At 43.6% G+C, this 18,078-nt stretch overlaps 1 long non-coding RNA gene across 1 annotated transcript; it reads left to right on the top strand.

Moving 5' to 3' along the window:
• The first annotated feature begins 12,503 nt into the window (after positions 1-12,503).
• Positions 12,504-17,392, top strand: LOC119533877. The gene is made up of 2 exons (XR_005216923.1): positions 12,504-13,958; positions 15,193-17,392. It is a non-coding gene; the product is annotated as an uncharacterized LOC119533877 (long non-coding RNA).
• Positions 17,393-18,078: the final 686 nt, after the last annotated feature.

The following is an 18,078-nucleotide window of genomic DNA, read 5'->3' as shown; positions in this document are numbered from 1 at the left end:
CAACCCTTGTTGCCGCCCTCTGCCTGTGGTCACTGCCCCTGACCTTTTTTTCTCTCCAACATTACTTTTGTCATTATTCTTAGTAAATTTCCTTATCCATAATACGATCCTTCTAATATCCAAACTCTCGATTCCTTGAATTCTTCTCCTCCAAGTGTTTTCTTCTCCATTCCACATCAGCTGCTCACTCTTAATGGTCTTATCTAGGACCTTGTCTTTACCTAAAAATACAACCCTTTAAGTCCCTATTTCAAGCATGCCATGCTCTGACCACCCTATGATTCTAGCACACTCTCCTAGTGGCCCAGTGCTAGCAATTCTTCACCTTCTCCAGGATCCCCATTTATCAGCCCTGTCATCTTTTGCTGCCTCTCAACACCTTCCTGTCCCTGTGTCCCTTTTCATTCAGATTAGATTTTATGCCTATCATTTATAACCATCTCCTGGCATGCACCTTCAACTCCTTTGCCTTTTTCTCCTTGCATTGATACCTACTTGCAAAACTCCAATTCTCCATTACTCCATCCTTGCCTCCCAGCAGAGGACCATGGTTGGAAAAACAGGCAACCATGCTGCCTGATCTACTTGAAGTTCAAGGCCTAACCTCAAGTTGCCCATAGGGCTGCCCAGAAATCCTACTGCATCTCTCCAGTCAATTCATAGTCATTTTCACAAAGAATATTTAATGTTTTCTCCTTTCTCTTCATATAGTCAATATTCTCACCCCCCCTCCTCTTTCTCAGATGATTACCTTGCCTCTCATTTCATTACTAGAACAGAAGCATTCAGAAGAGAATGTCCACATTTCTCCACCATCAGATCTCCCGACCCACCTCCCCATGTACCCATGCACTCTGCCTGTCTTCCTGTTACATTAGTACTATATCCCACCTCCTTTTGCCTATTGAAAGACTTCGCACCTGCAAATGTCTCTTCTCATTCCTGATTTTTTTCTTCTGTCCTGGACCATTCCCATTAACAAATAAACATGCAATAATAACTTCCAATTAAAAAATCTTCCCTCGACCCTGTAAACCACTTTAGCTACTCGTTTCCCTTTTACTACACTACTCAGTGAAAGGGCTGTGTTTTCTTGCTATCTCCATTTTTAAATTATTTTCTCTTGAACCCATACCAATCTGGCTTTTCACCCCAACATTTCCTCAGAACTTCTGTTGTCAGGAATACTAATGGTCTCTACATTGCCAAACTCAAAGATCAATTCCCAAGGCTCATGCTATCAGCATATTTAATGCAGTTAAATTTGCTGCTTTAAATTGGAACCTTGAAACACTTTCTTCCCATGGCTTTTAGGATACCACTTATTCATTGTTTTCTTACTACCTTGCTGGCTACTTCTTTTTGGTCTCCTTTGCTGGACCTTCCTAATCTTCCTTTCTTCTAAAGGTGGGAGCCCTTGGGCCTCTTCTATTCTCAGTCCATACTTACTACTCCTTATGTGATCTCAGACAATCTTACAACTTTAACTCTCAACTAAACACCAATGACTCCTGACTCCCCAAATTTTATCCTACCATGGACTTTCCCCTGAACTCCAGACTCGAATATTCACTTCAACTTAGAGGTTTAGTAGAAATCTTAGACATAAAACTGAACTCTTGATTTTTCATACGAAACCTGCTCCTTCCACTCTCTTCCTCATCTCAATTAATGGCAATTCCTTTCTTAATGTTCAGGTCCCACATTTTGGAGTCATCTTTGACTCTTATTTTTCTCTATTCAGCAATTCCTATCTTCAAAATGTATCCAGAATCTCGCCACTTCTCCCACCTCCATGACTGTCATTTCAGTGAAAGTCACCAGTATTGCTCACCTGGATTGCTGAAGCAGTCTCCTCACTGGTTTCCCCGCTCCTATCCTTTGCTCCTGCCATCTATTACCCAACATCAGCCAGAAGAATCTTTTAAAATTTAAGTCTGATGGTATCATTCCTTTGGTCAGAAATTTCTAATGGCTTCCCATGTGTGCCAGTTTGGACATATTATGTTCCCCCAAAAGCCACATTCTTTAATGCAATCTTAGGGGGGCAGATCTATTAGTCTTAATTAGGGTGTGAACTTTTGATTGAGTATTTCCATGGAGAAGTGACTCATCCAGATGTGGGTGATACCTTTGATTAAATTATTTCCACGGAGGTGTGGCATGGAGGATGGGTCTTGATTAGTTCACTGGAGAGAGAAGCTAAGACCCGACCCAGACCCAGATACTTGCTGAGGCTTAGAATTTGGAGATGTGATTAGAACAACATTTGGAGTTGCTAATTTAAGAGATGAAGTCCAGAGTTTGCCCCGGAGAAGCTAATAGAGGATCCCCAGATGCTTAGAGAGAAACGTCCTGGGAGAAAGAAGCAAGGATGCACAGGAGCTGAGACAGAGGAACCAAGACAGATGCCCAGAGACATTTTGAAGAAAGCCATTTTGAAACACAAACTGGGAGCAAAGGACCAGCAGGTGCCAGCTGTGTGCCTTCCCAGCTGACAGAGGTGTTCCAGATGCCATCGGGCGTTCTTCAGTGAAGGTATCCTCTTGTTGATGCGTTAGTTTGGACACTTTTATGGCCTTAGAACTGTAACTTTGTAACCAATAAATACCCTCTATAAAGCCAATCCATTTCTGGTATTTTGCATAACAGCAGCATTAGCAAACTGGAACACCATCTTATTCAGATTAAAATAAAAGTTCCTATGACAGCCTTCAAGGCCTTAAGGAATCTGACCTCCAACATCATTCCAATGTCATCTCATACAACCCTCTTTTGTTTTCTCTACTCCAGCAACACTTGCTTCCTTGCTATTCCTTGAACAAGTCAAGCGTGGCTTCCACTTGCTGTTCCCTCTTCCTAGAGTGCTCTTTTAGATGTTTTTATGGCTTACTCCATCACTTGTTTCAGGTCGCTGCTCAAAAGTCAACTTGTCAGGAATCAGAGGATTTGTTGTGTTCACCCTCTCTAAATTATTTCCCCTCACTCCCACCACCCTCTCCTTGCTACTATCCTGCTCTAGCCTCTTATTTCATTTTCTTATTCTCTTGTAGTTCTTAATCCTGGTTCCTGCTTTTTAGAATATACAGTAATTTTTATTATATGCTGGTCATTTTGGATGCAACATTTTTGAGAGTTTGGATTTTACTGTCCTTCTTTAAAGAGTATTGATTTTTGTTCTGGAAGACTGTTAATTTAATGTAAGATGAGCTTGATCGCTTTAAGACTTGTTTTAAAGCTTTGTTTGGACAGATCTAGCATAGCCCTTACTTTAGGGCTAGAGTAGACCTACTCCTTAAGTTTGAGATCTTAATTGAATGCCCAGTATGTTTAGCGAGGTCTTTCCACTGCAGCTGGTTAGAATGTCTACATCTCCCAGAACTGTGAAACCTCTGGAAACTCTGGCTCACAGTTCTTCAGTAGCTGTTCTTTGCCTGGCCTCACAAAATTATCTTGTGAACATGTACAGCTTGGTATATAGTCAAGACTTAAGGGCATCCTTTTGCAAATTTCTAGTTTCCTCTCTAACTTCATCCTCTCCAGTTCCCTGCTCTACAAATTCCAGCTGCCTTAGCAGTCCTGAACTCTGATCTCTGCCTCCTCAATTCAGGAAAACTACTGTGCTCAACTCAGGCTCCATCTCCCTGCACCAAACTCTGAAAAGCTCCTCTAGGTAGAAAGCTTGGGTGATTGTGGAACTAACCTTGAGGGATCATGATCCCATGCTATCCGTTGTCCAGTGCCCAAAAGAGCTGCTTCATATATTTTGTCTTATTTTACAGTTGTTTACAATAGGAGAGCTAGTTTAGAAATGGCGGCTCTGTCATGGTTGAAAGAAAAAGATCTACATGGTTTGTTTTTTTAATATCCATAAGGTTTATTACCATCTAACATATATCCTATTTATTTCTGTTTGTCCCTTATCTCCCTCCATGAGAAAGTCAACTCCATGAGGTAAGGAATTTTTCCTTGTTTTTTTTTTTTCCTACTGTATCTATGGTGCCCAACTGTGTTTATGACTTAAAAGGTGCTCAATTAATATTTGTTGAGTGGATGAATAAGTAAATGAATGACCAGAACTCAGTCTGTAGTTCTTCCCACTCACCTTTCTGTTCTCTGTATGGTACTACATGAGCTTCCATTTGAGGAGAATTCTTTAGACTCTGATCCTACCCAAGTGTACAGTCTGTAAAGACCATAGATGAAATCCTTAATTCGATGTGAGAAGAAATATGGTGGATGGCCTCAGTGTCCCTGGCTTCACTTAGCTTACTCAGCATGGCTTGTTTTTGCAATCTGATAATGGCAGCAGAGTGTTGGGTAAGGAAATGCTTAGGTTCAAAGACAAACTGTAAACATTTAGAATGAGAGAAACCAGCTTCATGGGAATGCCTTTAAAGTTCAGCTCATCACAGGTTCTAAAGAATTCACAGTGAGTTATGACTGCCTCAATAGTGGCACGAAAGAGAATGCCACGGCTAAGGCCAGCGCGTGACTCCGGGCATGGAGCGGGCAGATGGGCGGAGGGCAGCATTGTTTTGGGCCTGGGCTGTGTCTTCAGACACATTCAACTGCCTCTCACCCACAGGAAGACAAGCAGAGTAGGAAGGAGTATAGAAACCATTGTGTGAGATGCCGTGATTGGAGAAGAAAAGGCTGAGAAAATACGCAATAACCATTGGCTGCAAAGACAAGGCCTACCCTGTCAGCACAAGCACTTTAGCAAGAGCTGTCAGTGCTTCAGTAGAAAGAAGCTGCTCCCTTGGAAGCTTGGTATATGAAGGACTTTCAAGTCACATTTTGAAATCAGTGACTTCCTGGTTTGTCCCCTCTACTTCTTTCCTACCTTGATTTCTTGGTGACTCAGCTCAGTGTGACGTTCTGGAAGTCCCAGGCTTCAATATTCACATTCATTTTATAAAATATGGCATTATTGTATTTGTTCTTTGTAAAAATATTTAAAAGACTTCTTTTAAAAAGTCTACAATGTATTGTATTACATTGATTCTAAGATACTATATATTTATCACCCATCAACATCTCTGAAATGGGAATGCATCTTATGACAGATGGTATCATACAATTACCACTCATGACAGTTGCATAAATTTTGTTGTTATTCTTGGGGACATAATTGGAGAACTGCAATCCCTTGACCTATCAGTGAACAAACCATTTGAGGATCATTGAGAAGGGACTATGGGACCCAATTGCTGTATGAAAAACTCCCCACTGGTACCTTCTGGTAGGTTCAGGAAAGTGCCAGTATCAAAACTTGTAAAATGCATGTCATGTTCTTGGATAGGATGACTGTCCAAGAATCTTGTTGTGTCATCATTTGGCAAGAGGGAGTTTGGGGTCTATACAAGATGTTTTTTGAACAATTAGGGAAATCTGAGTATAGAATGGATATTAGATGATAATAGGGTATAGTTGTTAATTTTTCTTAGCTGGGAAAATAGTATTGTGGTTATGTAAGGGATGTCCTTATTGAAGTATTTAGAAGTGAATGGTCATGATTCTGCAGCTTCAAATGTTTCAGCAAAATGCATGTGTGTGCATACATTTATAGTAAATATATCAAATGTCAATGATGAATTTAGGTGCTGGGGTATATATGGATATTCATTGTACTATTCCTTTGACATTTCTGTATGTTTGATTAAATACATTTCATTGAGCTAAAACACACACACACACACTTTCTTGAAAGAAAATCCCAGGGACAATAGTGAATATTTTAAAAAGAAATGCTGTATCACCAAGCTGTTAATTATCCACTGGACCATATTATGTGGGAAAACATGGATATGAATGTTTTTGGCCCCTGTCAAAACTCAGAGTTGAAAGGTGATTCAAAAGATTAAAACTCTGAAGTGAATAAATTTAAGACTACCTCAGCCAATTTATTTTACTTATATTTTGTTTTATATGTATGCTCAGTAGTGATAGAGGATAAAATTGATGTCTACTTAAGTCTAAAAAACTCTTCAGTAAATATAAAAATTCTCAATGCACTATGTCTTAATTTATTGGCAATGTGTTTTTTCCTTCTAAGTAGTAAAAAAAAAAAAAGAATAGCATACCTTAAAATCTATAGCACCTTTGATTTGATAGAAAATGTAGTAGCTATCATTTATTGAATACTTGTAAGTGTTGGGACTATGTTAATGTACATTTCATTATTTATTCCTCACAACAAACCTATGAGTTATGAACTATTATTATACCCTTTTAGAGACAGAGAAGCTGAGATGTACAAAGTTAAGTTAATTTCACAAGGTCATGTGCTAATAGGTGGCTGGAACTGGTACATGAACCCAAGTCTGCTAAATTCCAAAGGCTATGCCTGAACTTCTCTTCTATATAAAGAAAGAAAAAGTCAACTGAAATCACACCATTCTAATGTTTTAACGACAGTTGCTCCAGATATTTTTTATACATGTATTAGTTTGAAGCATTTGAGATTTCCATTTCTGTACATGAAAATGGTATCAGCAACTTTATGATTCAACCCAATAATACATACACACATGTGGAATCTTACCAACTTGGTAGTGTCATAAACTGCTTTTCCTACCCAGGAGTGGGTAGGTCGTCTTTACATGTTAATAAATATAGGTCTAGCCCCATGTTCTTAAGGCTGCTAAGTATGCCATTGGATTTAATTAATTAACCAAATCCATGTTGATGGATATTTAGATTATGTCCAGTTTGGAGATACATCACATTGCTATAAATTTTCTTGTCTAGCCTTAAAGTAATTCTGGTAATGGGATGGCTGAATCAGGGGTTTGCATATTTTTTACTTTGATACATTTTATCAAACAACTCTCCAGAAACCATTCTTACCAAACTACATTCTCACCAAAAGATTAGGGAGTGTCCATTTCCCCACTTGCCACCACTGTTTGTTAGAGGCACAATTTTGTCTGACGCCTTGAACAAAGCTCAGCAGATTTGCAGAATATAGTGTCAGGAGTTGTCCATCAACATAAACCAGAGCCTCTTAGAATAATGGTTTTGGACATATCTTAGTGGCCAGCTGAGTGGCTTCCCCAGTGCCTCATAGATGCCCCAGTGTACAGGGGAACGTGGAGCGACAGCCTAAATCTCAGTGATTGGAAGGGCGAATGAGGATGGAAGGACATTGTCAGAGTTGTCTACACGGGACTTGCACAGGGTGAAGAAATGAGCAATGGCATCGTTGTATCATACCTGGCGTTGGACAGCAGAGAACATACCCGCTTTAGAGCCTTTCCCTACACATGGAGAGACGCCCAGCACTTTGGCCAGAGCCCTGGACCAGCACCTCGGAGACCTGGAATCCGGGCTTGAGAGCAATGTCGGAGATCGTTCTAGGCTGACACTCTCATTTTGCAGATAGCAAACTAAAGTTCAGAGTTGAGAAGAAACTTTAGGTAAATGACTGCCCTGCAATTTCCCCAACTGATGAAAGAGGCCAATGGACCAGGGAATGTCTAAGCTGCCTGTCAGTCTCCATAGCAGATTCCTGTGGCTACAGCAACACCCTCCTAGGCTCCTCTCTGTCCCCTGGTGTCTGTGGGACACTCTGAGCTGTTTACTGTGGGCTGCCTCTAGCACTGCTGTCTTACTCCGTCATTTAACTGCTGCCACCTTTCAGAAGTGTGCAGCATATATCCCCTAAACCTCTTAAGGGCAAGGACCAAGTTGCACACTTCTTTTGTAGCAGCCCAAATACAATAAACACCGTAATTTTAGTATGGTGGTTTTGTCATGAAATGCCCAAGAAGCTCCCTAATGTCATTCAAAAACTAACTGCTGCATTTTCTGTGACAAAAATTAGCATACTGTCTGACACAAGGCTCCTTTCGTTGTTGTTACTGACCTATGAATTTATTGCTATAAAAAGGCTTGTGAAGAAGCAGTGAATTCCATGTTTTTGGTGGTTGTTGATATTATAACATTGTATTATCTGAAGTCTCCCGGAAATCTGCTCTTATATCCACAAATTCCTCCACATCTGACATCTTCCTGGTACCATTTTCTTCTGCTTTTTCATCAAGGGCAACAGGTCTTTTCATTTTGGGACCATTCTCCGGGGTACCCTTCTGTCAATCTTACCGGGATCCAGTCTCTCCGCCCACCCCCAAATAATGAACTTAGAAGCAGCTCCAGCCCTATACAGCATTCTGGGGCGGCTCCCTGCCACACGCGGGCCTTAACTTTTAAAGATCCTTTGACATCTGCTATTCTCCACGGGGTTTCCTGAGAAAAGAGCCAAAGGATTGTCAGAAAGGCCCACCTGCCCTGAAATCCGGTTTCAAAAGATGCCACCAGGTGGTGCTCTAAAACAGGAGAAAGGCTGGGAAGAGCGGCTGCCTTCATTTGAGGGCAAGAACTCAGGCCCCAGCACGGTCAGTTTCGCCGTTCGGCCGTCGCGGTCCGCCTCGGGGGACGCAGGAGGCTGTAGGAGGGGCCGCCCCACACCCGGCCAGAGCCCGGCCTCCTGCTCCTGCCCGGAAATCAAACGTTAACACCGTCCCTTCCTCGCTGTTTAGAGGAGGGTTTAACTTGGATCTGAAGCTGAGACAGTGATTGGAGTCTTTACGTTTCGAAACAGGTGTCTGAGAAGGACTAACTAGGAATCCCTCCTTTCCTTCTCATTTCTTCCCGGGAGAAGATTCCGAGGAAAGGAAATGACTTCCGGGGAGCGATATGTTTCCATTGAGGAGGAACGACGAGATCGGCCCTAAACAACTGGGAGACTGGTGAGGAGGGGGTGGCAGGATCCTAGCCCCCGCTGATGAGGCGGGCGCTAGAAGGGACCCTGCCCCAACCCAGCGCCCCTGCGCTTCCTCCGGCACCCGGGGAGCCCTGGGCGCCGCCCCAGCCCTGCTCGCTGCTGCCGTAGCGCCCTGTCCACAGCGCCACCTCATCACGCGTATTAGAACAGTCTGTTCACTCACCTCTTTCTCCCGCCAGTCAGTGAGGTCCTTGTTGGCAGGGACTGTGTTTTTATCATCTCCATATTCCAGCACCTACCACTCCAAAATTTGTGGAGTGAATGAATGAAAGACCCGGGGAGATTTCCTCAGTGATGGCTGGAAGTGAGGAATGTGCTAGAATTTATGTAACTGTTGGGCCCCAGAGTGTGAGAGACAAGGAAGTCGGGAGGGGTGGTTACAGTAAAAGTCTTTGATGCTCTTAGGAACTGCTGTCCCCATTAACCAGTGAGAGGGGAAATGGCCGAGGCGGAGCCTGAAGGGAAAGCGCCCTCAGCGGCCCCTCGGGTTCACCTCTTCTCTCCACACCCCTATGCAACCCCCAGACTCTCCTCCTCAGCGAGGCCCTGCTGTGACAGCCTCCCCGGGCCTGCCTTCGGTGTGCTTCTCTTCTCTCAGTCCCTCTGAGCATTCACATTTGTTAGGAAACAACAAAATAACTTAGTAAACATTTTTTTCTTTTTAAGGAGGAGTGAGTTCTAACACACTCCTAGTATCTATTAGGAACTCTGTTAACCAGAACATTAAAATTACCTAGCTTTTCTTCTTCCCCTGCCCATCACCTCCACTTTAACCTTGACAGACAATAGCAGGCTTACTTTATGCCCAAGAAAGTATCCATAAATATAAGTTAATTCCTGACAGGGATCAGTGTATTAATAGATTGTGCCTGTGTTGTCACATCTATTTCTAACCTAATAATTTATTCACCTTTCCCTGGGAGGAACTCTTGGCACATCAATAGATTAAAAACAAAACAAAAATAAAACAAACATCCTGACAATTAGCTTTGGGGAGGAGATAACCAAGGAAAGCCCAATTTATCACTCAGCCAGGCTGCTCCAGCCACAATTGTGAGGTGCTGACAGTCAATTAATGGCCAAGTGCACCATCTGTAGACAGACAATTTGCGTGCCGCATGCCCTATCAGGTGTTCCAGTGGAGAGAGTGATTCTGATGAAATCCTATATTGTGCTTAAAAAAAATAGAAGCAAAAACAGCCGTTTGAGCAAAGATGGAGTATATGTTCACTTCTAGTCCTTCTCTTCTCTTTGGCTTCGGAAGGCTTCCGTGAGGTTGGGACTCTCTTGACAGCTTGCTCTGGCTTTGTAACTTGACATGGGGCCAGTCTCAACCAATGGGGTAACCAGAGGTCACAGCGGCATAACTTGGAGTCATGTCTTTCCCAAGGCCTCAAATTCCACCAAGGATAGAAAATGGAGACACCAATCAAGAAACCAACATCCTCATACATTCTAAACGAACAGACCCTCCTGCACTGGAAGTCTTCTGATGATCAGCAAGGAGGACATTCTTTCCCCAGCCTCCTGGGCTGGCCAATGTCTAAAACGCTGTCCAGTCAGCATCTTCGTTGTAATTCCCATCTGCAGATAATTGCTAGCTTATTTTCTTTACAAGAAAGAATGATCACAGTGATAGCAATACATACCTTGCATCCATAAACACATTTTGGCTTTGCAAAGTGCTTTCACATTTGTGGCTTTTACTTTGCTAGCATCCCTTAAGAAAGAAAAGGCAAAATTCTTCTTGCTTCCTTCAGGCTTAAAAATCTAAACACTGCCTCTCGTGTTCCAAACACTGACTACCTGGGATGCACCTTCCTTTCCTCAGATGGGTTGGGAGACAGGATGATATACCTGGCAATCAGACAGTTTGGGCGAAGTGTCCTCAACAGCTCCTTCCCCTTCCCTCCTTGCCACTCTATTCGGTCTCTCTTTGGTTCTGAGTTTTGACAACATCCCTGCATAAGCTGATGTGGGACCCATAGATGTCACCCCCACCCCCCACCGTTCAAGACTTAAGAAGAGATTTTTTTGCTGAGAATCTGCAGGCATCACAGCTCTGGGCTCCCACACCACAGTTTGGGCCCTATCTGGGCTAAGCCTTTTCTTTACAGTTTTATTACGCTTGGAAACCACAGTATGTATGTGTTTAGACCCAGCTTTGAGATGCTTGTATTGCATTTGTTTGTTTGGTTACTCATTCATTCATTCATTCAATTTGTTGAATGCCTACCATATTTTGGCCACAGTGAGAGGCACAGAGGATAGTTAGTGAAGGAGATAGCCCCAGCCCTGCCCACATGGAGTGTACAAAGCTAGTGTCCAAGAAGAATCTCAATAGCATCAGTGAATCAAGTCAGAGGATTTTAGAGGTGGACAGGACCTTGGTTAAGAGAGTATTAGTCCCTCATTCTACACAGGAGGACACTGAGGCCTGAATAGCTGAAAGGGCTTGCTCGGGCATATAAATTGTCTTGTGGCAGATCTGAGACCAGGGCTCCAGTTTTCCAGGTCTCCCTACCCTCAGGCCTAAGACAATGATCTGCTTCCGTGAAGTCCCCGTGGGAGAATATGTATTTTTTCCCACCCATGAGAATATTTTAGGAACACCTTTTATGGGCACTGGCTTTAAGCCATGTATGAGAACAAATCTCATCACTTTATAAACAATCTCACCTCATCATTATTTTTTTTTATATTATTCCAAACTCCACAAGATACTCCTCTGAATGACTTCTGATCTTTTCAAAAAGTTAAAATCACTCTCAAAAAGATGAAGACCTACATTGTTTCAGATATCCCTTTAAAAATACACCATAGGCTCTGGAAGCAATATCAAAAGTAAAGGTCCCCAAATCTCTATGAGTCAGACTGACTTTCTGCCCAATCAGCACCTTGGAGGCTGTTCCAGAGTTTACTAGAAGCTAGGGTTCACTTGTCTGGATTTAGAGAGGAGAAAGACAAAACAGAAGCTTCTTAAATGTTGTCAAATTAGATTGTATTTTTGCTTACAAAGTAATAATCCATTATATGGATGTACCAAAATTTATTTAACCAATTCCTTAGTTTTGGGCATTTAGGCTGCTGCCCAAATTTTCATGATAAATACCAATGTAATAAACAAAACAAAACAACCAAACAGCCACCATGCTAGTAGCTATATCATCATGCAAATCCATGATCATTTCCTTGGTATAAATTCTTACTAAGTAGAATTGCTGAGTCAGTGGATGCATAAAATTCCAAGGCTTTTGATAACTTATTGCCAAATTGTGAAAAAAGGTTAAATTAATTTCCATTCCCATCTAACTCTCAGGTAAAAGAATGAGTCCTTCTCCATTCCTTGCCAACTCTAAATGCCATCATGTTTAAAAAACTCTCCCCTCCTCTACTCCTCCCACCATTCATTCTAAAAGAATTACAAGGGTGTCTGTTGAGTAGAATTTAAAGAGGTGGAAAGAAAAGGGAGAACACTCCAGTTTGGCAAAAATGACAGTCACAAAGGTATGGTAGCTGAGACAAGCCTAGGGCAGAGAAGGGTCATCGCAAAGCATGGCAGCGTGGCTGAGGGCTTGCACGGGGCATCATGGGATATACCCATCACTTTTCTCCTTTCCGCCTTCCACTGGAGTGGGAAAATGAAACAAAAACAAACATTGAGCTCCAAAGCTGAGTGTTCAAATCCCAGTTCCTTCCCTTAGCTGGGCAATCTTGGAAAAATCAGTCACTTTCTTTAAGTTTACTTTTGCATCTATAAAACTAGGAGGCCGAAATCAGCCCTATAGGCAGAGTGAAGCCTGGTTCAGAATTGCTCTTACTCTTATTTGTGAGGAAGATGGGAAACAGAGGAAGAATGTATAGAAGGAAAGCTGGAAAATCACTATCTAATTGGTTCATGTGGAATAATCAGGTTTTTTTTCAATTAGATCCTAAGAAATGTGAAAGAAGAGTATAAGAATTCTTAAGATTTTCAGTAGTCCTAGAACAGGACCAGTTTGTAGCATTTTAAATAAATACCTATCAACTGGCTTGCTGACTGACCAAAAAAAAATGGGAATACTCTTTCTCTCCATGCCTTACTTTTTCTGGCACTCATGCTAGAAGATGAAGAAACATCATTTTCCTGAGATCCTAAGCTTTGTTTGCATTTAAGTGGTACTAGGACTAACGGTAGGAAACAGAAAAGTCAACCATTCATCGTCAGCAGTCCCCACTACCCCTCTGCCTCCTGTCCACACCCCCCTCTCTGACCCCACCACATCACCTCATACAGGAGGGCCACCCTCTTCCATTCCTCTCCAAATCTATTCTCAGAAAAGGATTTAAGTACTGACTTAAATGTTTATTCCCCTAGAGGCATAGCATTTATATTCTAAGCTAGCTCTCTCATTGTGGAAAGGCAGCCTCATCTCTTGTGCACTGAATTTAGGTTCCCCTCAAATTAGGTGTGTTGGGGGAATGCTTATTCAACTCATAAGGCTGGCCCTAAAATACTGCCCAATGAAGCAAAAGAACTCTTTGGTCTGAAATCCCTTCCTTAAAGATTAGACTCTCCCTTCTTCCATGCCCCCGCCCCCCTCACAAATACACACACACACACTGTTAGACAAACACACACTTACACCTACCCTCAATGCAGACATACTTACACGCACACACAAAATCTCTCACATATGGTCATTCTGGAAGAAGCAGCCAATGTCCTGCCTTGCCCAAGAAATCTGCCCAAGGCCCTGACAGATGAGAGACTTGCCTGTCCTCTTCTGCAGAATTGCAGAGAAGGTGGGCAAGACTGGAAGCCAGAGGCCAGTGTGGTGCTTTGAAGCTGTTTATGTACCCGAGAGAAGCATTAATCCATTCCTGTACTTTGTGGACCCCTTGTAAGTAGGTTCTTTTGATGAGGCTACTTCAGTTAAGGTGTGTCCCACCTCATTCAGGATGGGTCTTAATCCTCTTACTGGAGTTCTTTATATGAGAATAAAATTCAGACAGAGAAGGAAGCCACAGAAGCAAGATGCTGAAAGCAACAAAACCCAGAAGAGAAGGGAGAGACCGCAGATGCCATCATGTCCCGTGCCATGTGCCAGAGGAGCCAAGGATCACCGGCAACCAGTCTTTGGAAAGAAAGCATCACCTTGATTTGGACATTTTCCTCAGCCTCAAAACTGTAAGCTAATAAATTCCCATTGTTAAGCTAAACCATTTCATGGTATTTGCTTCCAGCAGCCTAGCAAACTAAAACAGCCAGTCAAGAGGGGCAGGTGCCATCAGCTGGGAAAACCTTTGCAAAGGGCTTCCGAGGAGAGACAACAACTGCTCAGCCAGCCGGTGTGGGACATGACACGTTTAGGAGAACCACTGGGGTGAACCTGGTCAGGAGGGACAGGAGGGTGTCCCTGGGTGGGCATAGGGCCTGCCGCAGGTTTGGGAGAAGGTCCCTTTGGAAGAAGCCTCAAATAGTTGCTCAAGAAAACAAAAGCTGTATCCCTCAGCCCTGGCACATTCACAGACAGACCAAAAGTATTTTTATACTCATTTCCCTGACCTAAAAAGGATTTTTTTTTTTTTTTTAATGAACACCTAGTCTTTAAGGACTTGCACCAGAGAGCTGCCTATAAATAGCTCGGCACGGCTGTTGGGGAAGTAGTTGTGGCCACTGCAGCGTGTCAGCTACAGCTAACAGAGGCTCAGGCCTCTGCAGGGCTCCAGGGAAGCTGCCAGGTGGGGGTGGGGTGGGGGAGCCACTCCAGGTACTGCCCCAGAGCCTGGTGCTGGGAGGCTGCACTGGGTTATTTTCAGTTACAGAACTGGGCAGAGATGAGATGGGGATGGGGTAGCAGCAAAGAGCAGCCCTTATTAAACTGGCATGCTGCAAGGACCGCCCCCACCCTACCTCTTCCGGCTCCCTCAGAGGTGCTCCTGGGAGCTCTGGGAAGAGACCCTTTGCAGATACCAGCTGACATCTCTCAGCCTGGGGCTGTAAGGGGCTGTGGGAGAGGGTGGGGTGGTGGGGAGGACTGGTAGGGTGTGCGAGATGGGTAGACCAAAGGGGTGTGAGGATTTGGGGAGGATTCTGGCTCAGTGATTTCTAACAGAAGCTAATTTTTTGAATGATACAAGCATTCTCCATTAAACTAGAAAAACATAGAAAAATAGAACAAATACATATGTTTATATGTACCTTTTGTATGCGTGTGTCTATGTGTTCATCACATGATGTATTGATCAATTCCAAGCTTCATTTCGTTTTAGTAATAGCTGAAATTGAATTAATCAGGGTCAAAAATTCTTTGTCTCTCTATCCGTGCTCCAGACTTTTTTTGATGCATTGCCTTGGAAGCTTTATTTTATTTTTATACTGTTGTCATTATTGACTGATTTTAAACATTTTCTCTGCCTAGGTAAATTCTTCATTGGGGAGCATTCTTCAAACCCATTTATTGGAATTCCACGAGTACTGCTAAGCCATGCCTCTCTCCTCTCCTCTTTTTATTCCCCTTTTCCTTTTCAACCCCAGCACTGGCCTTCCCCCCCTCCTTTTTTTTCCATCCCTTCCTTCTGGCCTCCTCCAGCCCCAACATCACCTTTATTCACAGCCCTCGCTGAGGTTAAAGGAAAATTACATTCCATGGAAGGAGCCTGCATGGATAGCTGAAGCCCGGGTGTGAGAAGTGACACTGGTCTGTGAAGCCGGAACTTGAGTCTATGGCTCAAGTCTAGCATATGACTGGGTCTATGACTGGGTCGTGGAATTTCTTCACCTGCTGTGGAAGGGAGACTTCATGCCTCAGTTGGATTTATCTTTCTGCATCCTCTGCCCAACAAGGACATGGCAGCCACCATGCTTGAGCACTCCTTGAAGGATGAGCCCTCATCCCTCCCCTGTCTCTTATCCTCCATGCAGCACTGGATAGATGTAGAGCAGTGATTTTAAAACTTGCTCACCACCACCCATCAGTGGGGCATGAAATCAATTAGCAACTAGTTTTGAATACTTAGACTAGAAAATAGCAGAGTATATCACAAGTAGTAAGGGTAAATGCTTGGTGTGAAACTCTGGGTTTAGTTACACGTATGAATGCATGTACTGGGTGGCAATATCCTCAGAGTGGATACTATATGCCACTCAATCATAAGGGCAGAGTTAGAGCAAACTCCAGCATAACATGTATTCTGGGCATTTTATGAATATTTGCTTATAAGATTTTTATTTCCAAAACATCTTCCTTCAACAAAAGTTAGAGAGCTAAAAGCGATACTTTTCCTAACATCCAATCCCATGCAGAGAATTTCCAAACTGTGGCTAGATTGAGGTATGCTGGGTTGGTCATTACCCAGAGCGAGTGGGGCTATCAGCCAGGGCTTGAGAGTGAGTGTGGAGTCCCAGATCCGACTTGCTCAAATCCCAGCTAGCCCTGGCTTTAAGGGAGGGGATACTTATAATATCTCTGGACCCAAAGAATATCTGGGCAAGGCAAGCCCTGGCATTCTTTTTCCTCTTCAGAGTAGGCATTCCAGCCCAGGGATTAAGCTCATCCAGAGATGCCATTCTGGAGGGAAAAGTGTATCTCCATTTATTACTGTCATTGTTATTATTATTTGTTATATTACTATTATTTGTTTTGTTATTATTGTTATTATTTGTTATTGCATTTCCTAGTCCATGGCTGGGCCCACAGGCACTCAATAGACAACTGATGAGCGACCAGCTGACATTTGTCTTGTAAGGCAGTAACTCCACTAGAACCTATCCCAAAGATTCAGTTCATAGAGAATCAGAGTACCTTCATCCCTTAAATTTTCAAAGACTGTAAGATCATCTTTTTTCTCTGTGTGTAGACAGACTTCTTTAGAGTCTCTCCTAGTTCCCAGGCGAGGCTTGAGTAAGGGATGTGGGAATAAAGGCTTCAACAGGAGTATTTCTGAGCTTAAAGCAACCTTTTGGTCCACTGCCTCGTTTCACATATGAGGAAACGGAGGTTGGGAGGTATTAAGTGACCTGCCCAAAATCAAAGAGCTGGTTAGTAGTGGAGCCACACTGAACCTCTAGTCGCCAGGCTCCCCTCTTAGCATTCAGAGTGAGTCAAGGAAGAGGCTTAGAACTCTCTGGACTTCTCAGAGCCGTTACCACAAGAACCTTCAATGTATGTGGCATTTTCCTTTCGAAGAAGCTTCTCATTGGTCATCTTGGCTTACCCTGAGGCATGGCAATTAAGTGGCTCACTCATGGCTCCAGAGCTGAGGGAGGGTCCTTCCCGTCCCCCTCCCCGAGAACCTGCTTCCGGTAGCCCCCTGGGAGAAAGATTTGCTATCAGTCTTACCCCTTGCCGCAGATCCTCAGCTTTTTAAATGGCTGCAGTTGGGCTTGAAGATAGGGAGAGGACGACCCTTAACCCAGCCTTCCAGCCCTGGGATTCTAGACCGCAGGTTCAAGGGAAAGATAAGGAATGAGGATGTTGCCTCAAGCATTCTCATAGAATACCACTACTGTGTTCCTAATTCGTCGTTTCTGGGCTTCAATTTCCCTAACATGGTAATTCTTTCTTTTTCTTTTTTTGACCACTGGTATCTAAGAATAAAGTTATCCTTTTCGACAGTTAACCCAGACGTGGTCCATTGGGCAGGGGCGGGGGGGGGGGGTGCTACTGGGATGGCCGAGTTTTACTGAGGATGGCTGCTGAGGGGGTGGGGGTGGGGGGAGGGCGGATCGGGCACCCGCCACACCGCTCTTCCTCTTTTTAAAATATACCATTGGTATTCATTTTGACCAGCTTTCACATAGGTGAAATTACACTTGGGATCTGCCGCTTGTGAGGGTCCGGCTCACACTCTCGCACCATCAAGACCCCTCTGGCCACAAAGAGCCTTCTCGCGACTAGAGCGAGTGTCCAGCAGCGCCACTAGAGGGCGCTTGGACTCCACTCAGGGAAGAGCGTCCCGGAGTTTGCAGTTTGTCCTTTTCAACCTCCATAAACTTTGGTGATGTTGAATCACAGGAAACTTTTATGGAGGGGAAATGAGAAGGCTGACCTAATGGCAAGGTGCCACCCTGACCCAGGACCCCGCATTCCTGGAAAGGAGTCAAGATGCAGAGAGAGGAAAAGACGAGATGTGGGTAATGCTGTGTACAATAACAGCTGGCATCTCGCCCCCAACCCCACCTCAGTGCTACCAGTTCCCTTTTAGGCTTCATGCTGAGGGGAGAAAGAAGCTCTGGGCATCCACTGGAGGACCACAAGAAAACCCTGTCTTTATGAAGAACTCCTAGGGAGAAATGGAATTGGCCC

Source organism: Choloepus didactylus, chromosome 5 (assembly GCF_015220235.1).
Source record: "Choloepus didactylus isolate mChoDid1 chromosome 5, mChoDid1.pri, whole genome shotgun sequence".
Classification (NCBI taxonomy): Eukaryota; Metazoa; Chordata; class Mammalia; order Pilosa; family Megalonychidae; genus Choloepus; species Choloepus didactylus.
Note: the sequence above shows the minus strand (reverse complement) of the source record. Positions and strands in the feature narration are given on the sequence as shown.